This window comes from Macrobrachium nipponense, chromosome 13, assembly GCF_015104395.2.
Source record: "Macrobrachium nipponense isolate FS-2020 chromosome 13, ASM1510439v2, whole genome shotgun sequence".
NCBI lineage: Eukaryota > Metazoa > Arthropoda > Malacostraca > Decapoda > Palaemonidae > Macrobrachium > Macrobrachium nipponense.
The window spans coordinates 37,153,386-37,165,885 of NC_087206.1; the positions used below are offsets into that span (position 1 = coordinate 37,153,386).

The window sequence follows — 12,500 nt, forward strand, 5'->3', positions numbered from 1 at the left end:
TGAAAATAAAAAAACTGTGTGGTGCAATTGCACGCAAGCAGATGAAATGATTTTGCTGCCGCCGCCGCCCCCCCCCTTTCATGCCTTCAGTTGTGTAACAAAAAGCAGTAATTGCTTAATATTGGTAAAATTTATTATATAGTACTAATTATAATATTATTGTTAGAATAATGATAATGGAAATAGATGAAGAAGGTGAAGAGGCATTGTGTATTGAAAAAAAGTAGAGAAAGTACTTTTACTAGTGAGAATATTGCACACTTATCAAATCAATCTGTCAACCAATACAACAAAACAGCCAGACACATGTTGGTTTGGATGGACTGGCTGGACTTTTACAGAAGGTTTGTATAGGGCGCGATGAATTGCCGCTTTTAATGGGGAAATTTTCTGATTGGGCAAGAGACGCCTATGTAGCAAGCACGCGCTCCCATTGGCTCTCTCCATCAGCCAGCACATAGCCTCTCTGGTATATAAACACTGCACCACCTGCCTTGAGTGACAACAACTCTGGAGATGTAAGTTTGTAATTTCTTTTGCTTGTACACTCATTTTACCATAAAGACGGCGGATGTCAGTGTTGCAAACGTCATAGCCAGAGAGAGGGAGAATTGGTTTGGTGGTGGTGGTGCTTGAGCCCTTGTGGTTTTCAGGCCCTCATAGTTAATATCACCTACATTTATGGAAATGGAAGACTTGTTAGCAAAAAAAAGTCAAGAGAGAAATGGTGAGGGAGGGAGAAGAGGTTATTTTCCCTCATCATTTTTCACTATTATTAGGACCAGCTTTAGTCACTGGACCCATCACACAACTAAACTGCCCAGAGAATTTTGTTTCTGGCTTCTCTCTAAAATTTGCCCAAAGTGAAAGAAGGCATTGTCTTTAAACATGTTGGAGACATGAATTACATCATCTTCGTTGGAATGTCAATACTCCACAAAATTTATTACATCACTCCACTTAGCAAACATGTCTTTAATTACTGGACTGGGCACATTATATATGCAGCATGTTTGCCTATAAATTTTATAAACCAGCCTCTGTTGGCCTTAAATTCACTTAACAGCAGCACACTTGTAGGCATTCTCATTTTGAGAGCAGCACGCAGCATCCTTACCTTATCGCAAATTATCGTCTCCAACATTTTGCTAAGAGTTGTCTCTTGAATTCTAGTGTTTCTTGCCTGGGTTACAGATGGGCGGGCACTTTTTTACTAGTGGCGCTTGAATAAAGAAAAAGCCCCAAGAATCAATGAACACAGAAGCAGAAGGGCTCACAAGAGAACATGCGATGCTTTGGTTGGGCGCATGGTACAGGCTTAGTCACAAGGTGGGGCATGGAACGAACATTTCCAGGTGTATGAATTTCAAGGAAATTTACAAAACCCCAGTCAAAGTTTTGTCAGAAAAAGAGCACCCTAGTCAAAATTTCCAGCTAGCCAAATTTTATCAAAGTGTACAAAAACCAATTCATATTTATACAAAAACCAGGGCATACAAAATCCCAATGTGTGAGCCTCAAATCTGTCAGTATACTGTTAGTAAATTATTCTTTAGTAAATTATTCTTTCATTCCCTCATTATTGTTTCCAATACTGTGTACTTAGTGTTCAGGATTTCATTTGTATTTATTTACAGGAGTTGTGGCATACCAGGTGGTGGAGGTGACAAGTTTGCAAATTCTATATTATCATCACCAATAGGTTACGACTCTCTCTCAGTAGGAAGTGATACAGGTTCTGTGGGTTCCAGAGATTATGAAGAAGAGATAGTTCCATTAGTTACTGATGGTTCACCATCTTCTAGTAATGACCATAAAAGTAAGTTTACAAGTTGAATATAGTTCAGTTAAATTTAAAACCTAGTGTTGTAAAAATTTTGAAATTATCAAAATGATGATTGAGTGATATTTAGTTCTCTTATTATAGCCATAGAGGTTTTACATAAATACTCATTTTTGGTAGCTGCTGTGAGTCCTCAAAGAGTTACACTCAAGGTCCCCCCAGGCCTCCATAAGACAGACCAACCAATTGCAATTTTTTTTAGTTGGCCTCAGCCAGAGTAGTGCTTGTTGGCACAGTGATAAAATATAAAGAACTTTGGACAGGAGGGATCTATCTCCTGCTCTACAATGACTGCCTCAGCTTTCACTACATCTCGCACACAAATGTGACAACAACATAAGTCGGCTGCCACCTCCATTACATGCCATGTCTGTGCAAGATAGATGTTCACCTGAGTCCCATGCCTTTTCATAACGGAAGGGGGTTGGGTTTGATGACTCGCTATTGGTACTATTGTTAACTACTATTGTTACAGTAGCTACCAAAAGTAAGCTTTTATGTCACAACCTGGTAGCTTGCAAAAAGGAATTGACAGGTGATAAAGTGGCTTAGTTCCTATTAAATGAATCCTAACAACCAGATTAATTGTTGGTCCGAGATATAGTCACAGATTACCATTTTCTTCATTCCGGATACCCATAGGGTTTGGCAGTAAAGAAACAACACAAATCGAACTGCTGTTTTTTGTAGTTCGAAGGCCTGCCTGCACGATTTACCATGCCTTTTCCAGCAGATAAAAAGGTTCCAAAGATGTAGGGACAGCGTCCTAAAGATAAAAAGATGTGTTTGTGTGTTATGCTGTCACTGCATTCCCGTTCTTACTACCTGTCTGCTAACGGGTTCATCCTGAATGCTAGGGAATGCCCCTGACCTTGTGAAATCTCACCCAGAACATAATGTCATCCACCATGTCAGCTGTGGAGTAAGTCCATTTAGTCATACATAAAATCAAGGGAAATGTAGCTCATAGACAGACACCACTTCTTGCCAGAGTTAGAACCAAAAAAATTATTTCATCATAGATTCGAGGTGAAGTTTTAAGTGGTAATGCAAAAGGCCTATGGGCACTTGGTAGCCTTTGGGGTCCTTAGAAATTAAATGTAGTCCCCAGTTATCAGTGGGGTTCTGTTCCAATAGCTTGATGATATAAAATCTTTGCTGTGCTGTTAACCATTGAATGGTGTCCCTTTTAGCCTTTTAGGTATGTACATTAATACCCTGAACTTACACGAGGTTAGGTTACAGACCTCCTCGCGAAAGAGAAGTTTCACATAAGTCTAGCACAGCTTTTATAAATGCAATTAAGTGCTTGTTTCTCAAGTTTAAACACTAATAAATATGACCCTAATCATGCTCCCCAACGATTAAGCTAACCTTTTAAATGAAGTTAAAGTTACTGTAATTTTGATTTAAAAGTTATTTTAATACATTACCCTTGAAAAAAGAAATAACTGGTTGGCGTAAAAATAGTTACATAACTACAACCTACAATATGTATCCATTTTTGTACATATACTAACATTACTCCAAATTCATGGGATCCCATTTTCTTTTTCCCCCGGAGTAAAAGAAGTTTTCTCTGTGTCACTAGGTAAACTTCTAAGTGTTTTAACGAAGGCACACAATTCGATAAGACAAAGAAAAAAGTGCAAATGGGATCACATCTTCTGAAAGTACATCGTTATTTGCTGTAATTACGTAACATAGTACATACAGATTGGACCAGCACTTTTCTCTGAGGTTAAGAGAGTAATTTTCACAAAACGACAACTCTTGTTATGCCTCTGATATGTTTTCCTAGTTGATCATGAAGGTCTTATATAGTGACATACATTGTTAATTACATACTGCCTCTGTATTTATTTTAGAAAATATAAATAGCATACACAAAATATCCATACTGATTTTACATTGAAAAGCATGAAAACTTATACTAATACTAATTGTAGTATACTAGTACATACTTCAGAAATTACACAAAGTTTCTGAACGTATATCATCTTTGAAAAGTGCAGTAACTTTGTGAATGTGCATTGCACCTTGTAAAATATGTATATGCACTAACTGGGGTTGCTGTAATTACCTTTGTATCAATTATGCATGTACAAAATTAAAAATAATACATTTGATAAAGATTTTATACAGGAAACATTTTTAATAAAGATTTTACACAGGGAAGTTTAAAACTTAAAAATTTACATAACACTTGTGCAGGGTTCTGTAGTGTTTCTGGGAGATTCGCAAATGTTTGTGCTATTGTGAAGAACTCGCATATGATAATTTAGTCTGGTGCCAATGTAAAGTTTGCACTATTGTGAATTTGCTCGACTCAAATTAATTTCTGGGTATTACTGTATCGGCGCCAATAACTAGAAATCAGAATTGGGGATTTTTGTCACTAGACAAGCCCCATAAAACCTGACTGCTGATAACCGCAAAGGGCCTGTACACTGTTGATCTCAATGAATTCAGCAGAAAGGTGGGAAGTCGTAGGCCCAAGACTTGAATCACAGATGAGAAAGGTGTCTCTTAAAATCCAACATCATCTAAAGTTCTTAGAAGGTCACTTATCCAAATACTGATTAGCCCCAGCATGTCTAACAATGGGTGCGAAAGACAACAACTAGACTTCAACAGCTTCCAGTGTTCCCAGAGGGTCACTTAAACAAGAATCAACTTGACCCAGTCGTTGCTAAACTTCTCTGACCAGACAAAAAGCAATATTTTCAATGGTATGGTCGATGGCTTTTATTGTCTACTGTCCGTAAAGACAGAGCCTAACAATAACAGCTTCAGTGTGTCAAGATTGAAGGACTAACTTGACTGTCTTCCTAGATGGAACACTTTTTCAGAACTTAGAGGTGTCAAGACTATTTGTCGCTAAAACTGACCATAGTGACAACTTGTCTCATATTTCCATCGTCTTGAAGGAATGTGTCTTGTTGACTGCTAGTTAACATTTGATGTCAAGTGTACACTTGTTTTTCCCAAGTCAACGAATGAGATGGTGGGGAAATGAAGTTCAAGGTCAGATCAGTGTCGCAGTTAGAATTCAAATTGCTCCAAACCTATCAATTGGGAATAATGAGTAGTTAAGCTTAGAAAATACAAAATATCTTTGAACTAATGCAGGATTTTGAAAGAGATTGTGATAGAACTAATGTAGGAGCTTGAAAGAGATTGTGATACTTCTACTGTATACCAAATGTTAGATTGTATGCCATTTCATATTGCACACATTGGACTTGTAAGTTGAATACAGAGACTTCCAATCACACGCACTACTGATGAAGGAATTTTAGAATAAACAGATGACTAATTTGAAAGTTTTAAGTACATGGGACCGACTAGGGCATAATCATTATAAAGAAAAGAAAGAAAAAAAAATTGGATCTTGCACTTGAGAAAAAACTGAATATATAATAATCCCACTATCTTCGTTGCTTAAGGTCTGTTATCTCTTTCAGATCCCAAGTCAGAGGCAGAGTCTGAGGAGGCAGTCATAGAGGTGGATGGAATGTTAATGTGCATGTTGTGTCAAGTACAGTGCACAGGGAAAGCCAATATGGCAGAGCACCTGCAAGGAGATTTTCACCGCAGAAAGTGGCGGTATGTTATAACAGAGATACCATGGTTTATGCAGGGTGGATAGAACAATGTAAGGCAGTCCCCGGGTTACGACGGCTCCGGCTTACGACGTTCCGAGGTTACGACGCTTTTTCTAAAATATTCATTGAAAAATCCGGCCTGGGTTACGACGTTTGTTATGACGCTGACGTTTCCGACGCTTTTAACCCTCTTACGCCGACTGGATGTATTTTACGTCGACATTTTTTGTCTCCGTGTGCCGACTGGACGTATTTTACGTCGACTTACAAAAGTTTTTTTTTAAATTCGCGGAAAAGTACTTATAGGCCTACCAGCCTAAAACTTTTGAATCACGCGCCTTGGGGGATGCTGGGAGTTCACGGATCGAGGTGTTGTTTTGTTTACAATCGTTACGCAGGCGCGCAAGCGCGAATTTCTTTCTTGCCGCACTAAAAAGTATCTGTGACACATCTCTGAAATTATTTCGTCACTTTGACATAATTTTTGTACCATTGTAAATTAGCTGTTACTTGAAGTATTATATATGAAAATTTGCGCATTTTTATGTGGAATACAACAATAAAATACTCATGATTGTAGCTTTTATCAGTTTTGAGATATTTTCATATAAATAACGATAATTGACAAAATTTCAACCTTCAGTCAACTTTGACTACCGAAATGGTCGAAAAACGCAATTGATAGCTAAAACTCTTATATTTTAGTAATATTCAATCATTTACCATAATTTTGCAACTAATTGGAAGTCTCTAGCACAATATTTCAATTTATGGTGAATTTATGAAAAAACTTTTTCCTTATGTCCGCGCCGTAACTCTTCCGAAAAAAATCATGCATGCGATTGTGGTAATGTTTGCACCATTTCAAAATTAGCTGTTATATAAAGTTTTATATATGGAAATGTGCGCAATTTCATGCACAATACAACTAAAAACAACCCATTGTTGTAGCTTTTATCAGTTTTGAGATATTTTCATATAAATAACGATAATTGCCAAAATTTCAACCTTCGGTCAACTTTGACTCTACCAAAATGGTCGAAAAACTTAATTGTAAGCTAAAACGCTTATATTCTAGTAATATTCAAGCATTTACCTTCATTTTGCAACAACTTGGAAGTCTCTAGCACAATATTTTGATTTATGGTGAATTTATGAAAAAAATAACATTTTCTTTACGTCCTCGCGGTAACTCTTCCGAAAAAATCATACGTGCGATTGTGATAATGTTTGCACCATTTTAAATTAGCCGTTACATAAAGTTTTATATATGAAAATGTGCGCAATTTCATGTAGAATACAACAAAAAATAATTGAAGGTTGTAGCTTTTTCTCATTTTTGAAATATTGCATATAAATCACGATTAAATAGAAAAAAAAACCACGTTCGATCAACTATGACGCTACCGAAAATGGTCGAAAAAACGCATTGTAAGCTAAAAATCTTACAGTCTAGTAATATTCAGTCATTTATCTTCATCTTGAAACAAATTGGAAGTCTCTAGCAAAATATTTAGATTTATGGTGAATTTAAAAAGAAATCTTTCCTTCCCTCCACGCGCGGATTCTCCGCCACAAATCTCCGAAATGCTTACGTCCCATTCTCGGAATATTTGCTCCGTCTCATATTAGGCATTTCATAGAGTTTTATATATGAAAATGTGCGCAATTTCATGTAGATAAACAAAAAAATATTTTTGAAGGTTGTAGCTTTTCTTATTTCCGAAATAATTGCATATAAAAATATATATATAAAAAAATTATACATTTGGTCAACTTTAACTCGTCAGATATGGTCGAAAACTGCAATTGTAAGCTAATACTCTTACAGTATAGTGATATTCAATCATTTGTCTTCATTTTGAAAGAAATTGGAAGTCTCTAGGACAATATTTAGATTTATGGTGAATTTTTGAAAAAAATATTTGTTACGAATTCATGCATTATTTTGTGATAATATTTTCTCTGTGTTGCTTTTATTGTTTTACAATGTGTTATATCCCAAAATGATTGCAATTTAGTGTACATTACAACGGAAAAAAAAGTAACTTGTTACCTTTAACCGGTTTGCGCACAGCGTGATTTGAATACAATTATATATGAAATTTGGTTTTTGCGCTATCATATATCGCATTATTTATGTATGATAATGATAATTTTTTTCATTTCTGATGGTTGTATACTAAACTTCAGGCAATGACAAATAAAGGAGCCAAAAATGAACTCTTAATCTTAAAAGCTAAGCGCGCTGTGATTTTTTGAAAAAAATATTTTTTCCGCTTCCGCGCTCACTCCGAAACCCCTCCGGCATACGGGAGACAATTTTTTATTTACCGCTCCGGCGTAAGAGGGTTAAATAACGCATACTATGATAAAAATCCTTTATAGTTTAGCACAGTGTATTAAGTTTCTGGTTAGATTACAATTTTGAGGTTTTTATGATGTTTTTCGACACTGTCCGTATTTTTCTATGTTTTTTAGCGACACCTCATATGCGGAACTAGTTTCCGAGCGAATGAATACTAGCTTGGATGTGCAAAGTTTATAATGGTCCAAAAACGCAAATAATGAAAAAATCATTGCTTGTTTCCAGGAATAATAACAAAACTAAGTTTCTGGTTAGATTACAACGCAAATTCCAAGCATCCAAAGAGAGACATTATCCAGTAATTTGATCAGAGAGAGAGAGATAAGTTTCTGGTTAGATTACAACAAAAATTTTGAGGTTATGATGATTTTCGACACTTTTTATGTCGTATTTTTCTATGATTTTTAGTGATGCCTCATATGTGGAACTAGTTTCCGAGCGAATGAATACTAGCTTGCGATGCGCAAAGTCCAAAAGCGCAAATAATGAAAAAATCATTGCTTGTTTCCAGTAATAATAACAAAATTAAGTTTCTGGTTAGATTACAACGCAAATTCCAAGTATCCAAAGAGAGACATTATCCAGTAAATTTGATCACACACACAGAGAGAGAGAGAGAGAGAGAGAGAGAGAGAGAGAGAGAGAGAGCGCCTGTGACTCATGCCAGTAAATGTTTTGCTGATACTAATATATAAGCCTATTTGAAGAGCCTGTGACTCATGCCAGTAAATGTTTTGCTGATACTAATATATAAGCCTATTTGAAGATACGTTACTTTAATTAGCCTATATGATACGTAAATAGTAATGAACTGTTCTTGTAGCTCTCAAGATTTGTCATAATCAAAGTATCCAAAGAGAGACATTATCCAATAATTTGATGAGAAGAGAAGAGAGAGAGAGAGAGAGAGAGAGAGAGAGAGAGAGAGAGAGAGAGAGAGAGAGAGAGAGAGAGAGAGAGAGAGAGAGAGAGAGCCTCTGACTCATGCCAGTAAATGTTTTGGTGATTACTTTAATTTGTCTATATGATACGTAAATAGTAATCAACTGTTCTTGTAGCCCTCAAGATTTGGCAAAATCACTCCAGGTTGTACATAAAACTACAAGAATGTAGTGTCACCAGAGGATTACAATAGTTTTTACCTTCAAGAACCAGCATTTTTTTATGAAAATAACTCCAGGTTGTACATAAAACTACAGGAAACAACATATAGTGTAACCAAAGGATTACAAGTAAGGTTTTTATAACGGAACCCCCGTCGTAACCCGGTTCCCTCAAAAGCACTTTCAATGTCAAATGAAGTCACAATGTCGTCTTTAAACCATAGGGTACACATGAAAAGTAGCGTATTGTGAGGTTTATATATTGTTTTTTATTTCTATTTTGTGGGGGCCAAAGGGGCTGGATTTATCACTGATTCCCTAAGTTTTCTTTGGGTTGTATATCCTTAGCGAGAGAGAGTAACTATTAAATACAACTTTTATATCAAAGCATATAATATAAAACAAAGGATAAAAAAACGCAACCTACTTATACATCAAAACAAATTGGAGAGAAAGAGAAAATATGTTTACATTGACAGTTTTTTTGTGATTTTACTGTACTATGTACAAAAATAATATATGAAAGCTTATTAATTACATAAAAAATTTAACAACCATTTCTGCAGGGTTTCTCGAGGAATTAGTCATGAACACAGTATGAAAAACATTTTGAAAAAATAAAAATATTTATTGAGTAAACAGTGTTACTCTAGGAAAGAAGATTGTTGCTCTAGGGGAAAAAGCAAATTAATGATAATTTTAATTGTTTTTACCAATAGAAAGGAAATTAGAATGACTTCAACACTGTAAGAGAAAACAGCTATGCTTATGTGTACGGGGTTAACTTGATTAATTATCAAACCTTCTGTGAGACATATTTATTTCGATTAATTATCAAACCTTCTGTGAGACATATTTATTTCAATGTGGATAAAACCTTTCATAAGTGTTTTGCTGTGTAGTTTACATTGATATATTTTAAAATAAGTTAACCATTGTTATAAACAAAAGAGAGATTACATTCAGTACTTAAAATTAACATTTGTAAACGGGGATAATCTGAGATGACTAGGGGGATTGGGGATGATTTTCTTTAGGTGTATTTTGTGAAATATAATAAGTTGTTTTTGTATGATAATGTATGTTTTTGTTTGAACTCAAATTAAGCAGCAAACTCAAGTAGACTGTTATTAGCATTTTAGTTTAAGGAGTACAGTTTTTGGCTGTTAGGCCTTTTTAGAAGATTTTGCATTTCTGTGGTGGGTTCTGGAACCTATCCGTGCAGAAAAGGGGTTAGCACTCTAGATCCATTCCTCCCCATACCTTGAACTATCATCCTACACAGTTATACCTTAAACTAATATAGAAAACACTTAATATCATTTCAAAATCTAATATTAATTCAGTCATAAAAATATAGGGTGGATGGATGTATGTTCAATATTTAGGGCAAAAGCCCAGGCACTGGGGCCCAAAAATATAGGGCTTAAAACTAAGTGTGATTTCAAGTACAGTCCGATCCAGAATTATGCTTGTTCGAATTGTGTAGTTCCCTTTTATGCTGTCGCCAGTTCTCAAAAATAGGTGTTCAAAGTCTGCGAGTCTCGCGCCCCTAAATGTGTCAAATCTATTGTCTTTTCATGTACGTATTTTAGTTGGTGGGGGGGGAGGTTTTGCTGGTACATGTGAGAGAAAGATTTCCTGCTCAGCCATTAGATAAGACAGAAGGCTCTAGCCTCACGCATTTGTGACGTCGTAACGCAGTGTGTATGAATGATCAGTATCATCACCATTGTCATACGTATTCAGATCTGCGGAGTGTATTCTGAATGATAGATATCATCATCATCGCAATAGGTATTATTCAGATCTGTGGAGTGTATTCTGAAGGCTTCTGCTCAGCCATTAGTTAAGACGGAAGGCTCTGTCTCACGCATTTAAGATTGACATCAAAGCGCAGTGTTTATGAATGATCAGTATCGTCATCATCGTCAGATCTGCGAAATGTGTTCTGATCATCTGCATCATGTATAAATTTGCCCAGAAGCTGAAGAGGAAGACCTATTTTCTTGAAACTAAAAAACTTACCCTTAAGTTGAAGAAGGAAGGAGCAACTTCCATTATGGCATCAGTCGACAACTCGCTGAACATGAAGCAAGAATTTGTTTTCTAGGTTAACTTATTTTGCCTAACTTTTGGCATGTGATCATTTATTTTTTTCTATTGTTGAAATTGGTCTTCATCATTTATTTTTTTCTCTTGTTGAAAATAGGTTTTGATGAAAATCATTAGGAAAAGTGATTAACAGAAGCAGGTGAGAGAGAGATCTAAACTTTTCAAGAAACTGTCATTTCATGTTGAATTTTAAATTTTTATAATTTCTTTTTAAGAAATTGTAATTTCATATTAAATTTTAAATTTCCATCAGTTCTTTTTTATTGTAGAATAAATTCATATGAAACAATTACATAGTGAACATGCCAGACAAAGAAACTGACAGGCGCTCGTAACCAAGTTTGTTAGGCTTAACGGGAGTGAAGACACGCAGGATCCGCCGGTCCCTGAAACCTCAAATGGTTCACAAAGTCTTCCTTCTGCAGAAGAACTCTTCACGGAGGATGAGATAGAGAAGTTTAAAGGATTTTTTAGGTAGAGGAAATTCCATCCAAAAGGTGTGTGTGTGGTTTTTTTTTTTTGTTTTTTTTTTTTTTTTTGATACAGTACAGTTGCACCCAATGGGTGGCATTGTTTACATGTGGGACTTTTCACCATCCTTTGTGTTATTTTAAACTTTTTCAAGTTATTAAAACCTTTTTAATGTTTTATTTATCCATAAGAACAATTTCATATTAGAAAAAATTACAGTATAGTACATAAGTATTGAAACTATTATGTATTGAAAATAGGTTGCAAAAAAACTTTGCCTTGGCTCTAATGGAATTATTCCCATAAGGTATGTGTTTTGAAATCTGAGAATTTCCAATTCTGATAGGCTGTGGATCGACCAAATTCTCCCATAATTGGGAACTCTACTGTATGTACATGCATTTTCTCATACAGTTTGAAAGCAAGCCCATTCTCTTTTACAGTACAAGGGGAAGCACTGTTCAGTATGGGGCCTTTACCTTAATATTTGATGTCCATTGAAAATTAGTAAATTATTTTTTATCATAAAAAATTAGTTGGTCATGATAACACAGTAAGTGAATATTTCTAGATGGAAAAAATCGATGAATTACCAAATATTTAGCATATTATTCAGTGATAAGTTCCAAAAAAAATCTGTAAAAAGTTTATTCCACTAATCCTGGAAAAGTACGAGGGTGAACTTTTGATTAATAATACCATCTGTATGGTTAAATTCTCATAAAGTGTGATCTTATTACAGACAGGCATTGACTTATGATAGGTGCAACTTTACTTATGACATAAGGAAAAAAAAATGTGAACAGTCCCAAAAGCAGCCCTTGCACTATGGTATATGATCATACAGTTTAACAGTTAAGGAATGGTTGGCTAGATTAGGACAATTGACAGACATTTTGATATTCGTCCATCTTGTGATAAAATATTCTATGTAATGTAAGTACGTATATCAAGTATGATACTTTGCTGAAAAAAAAAATATGGTCCTAGCA

General features: G+C 35.3%; 1 protein-coding gene across 1 annotated transcript in view; it reads left to right on the forward strand.

The window, feature by feature from the left end:
• The window catches only part of LOC135225745 (uncharacterized), a 221,641-nt gene that overhangs the window by 199,024 nt on the left and 10,117 nt on the right, over window positions 1-12,500 (forward strand). Inside the window, exons 7-8 of the transcript XR_010317083.1 lie at window positions 1,638-1,819; window positions 5,311-5,452. The gene's annotated coding sequence lies outside the window, so the exon portion shown is untranslated. The remainder of the gene's footprint in view (window positions 1-1,637; window positions 1,820-5,310; window positions 5,453-12,500) is intronic.